Source organism: Fukomys damarensis, unplaced genomic scaffold (assembly GCF_012274545.1).
Source record: "Fukomys damarensis isolate Sample0158 unplaced genomic scaffold, DMR_v1.0_HiC HiC_scaffold_35, whole genome shotgun sequence".
In the NCBI taxonomy this organism is placed as follows: domain Eukaryota; kingdom Metazoa; phylum Chordata; class Mammalia; order Rodentia; family Bathyergidae; genus Fukomys; species Fukomys damarensis.
Genome location: NW_022900947.1, coordinates 8,200,719 through 8,201,209, shown reverse-complemented (window position 1 = coordinate 8,201,209; position 491 = coordinate 8,200,719).

Genomic DNA, 491 nt, shown 5'->3' with positions numbered 1-491 from the left:
AATGGACGGATTTGTCTGCAGAAGTCCGAAGCCTGGTTCGGAGGCGAGCATCCGGGCTGAGAGAGGATGCTCCCAGGACCACGATTAGGAGCGAAAGGGTTAAGTCCGGCCCCGTCCAAAGCCGCTCAACTTGCCCAGTTTTGTCTCTTAAAATCAACGTCTCCCAGCTGGAGCCAGCCAATCCGCGGCCCGCAGCTCCCCGGACAGCCCCGAGAAGGGGCGTGGCCTGCGGCTGTCAGTCAGGGATGAGGAATGACACCCGGGCGGGGGGTTGGGGGGTGCGGGGAAAGCAGGCAAAGGAAAGAGAAGAAACAGATAAAACCGGGGCACAGGGTAGAGGTGCTCTGCTCCTCTCCGAATCCAGCGGCCGCCGCAGCCTCACGGGAGGTGCTGGGACCTGGAGAGCCAGCCCAGAAGGGAAAACCGCGACCGGCCAGGAGCGAAATCCTGCAGGCGGGGAAGACAGGCTCCAAGAAAAAGGGACTGCAGCC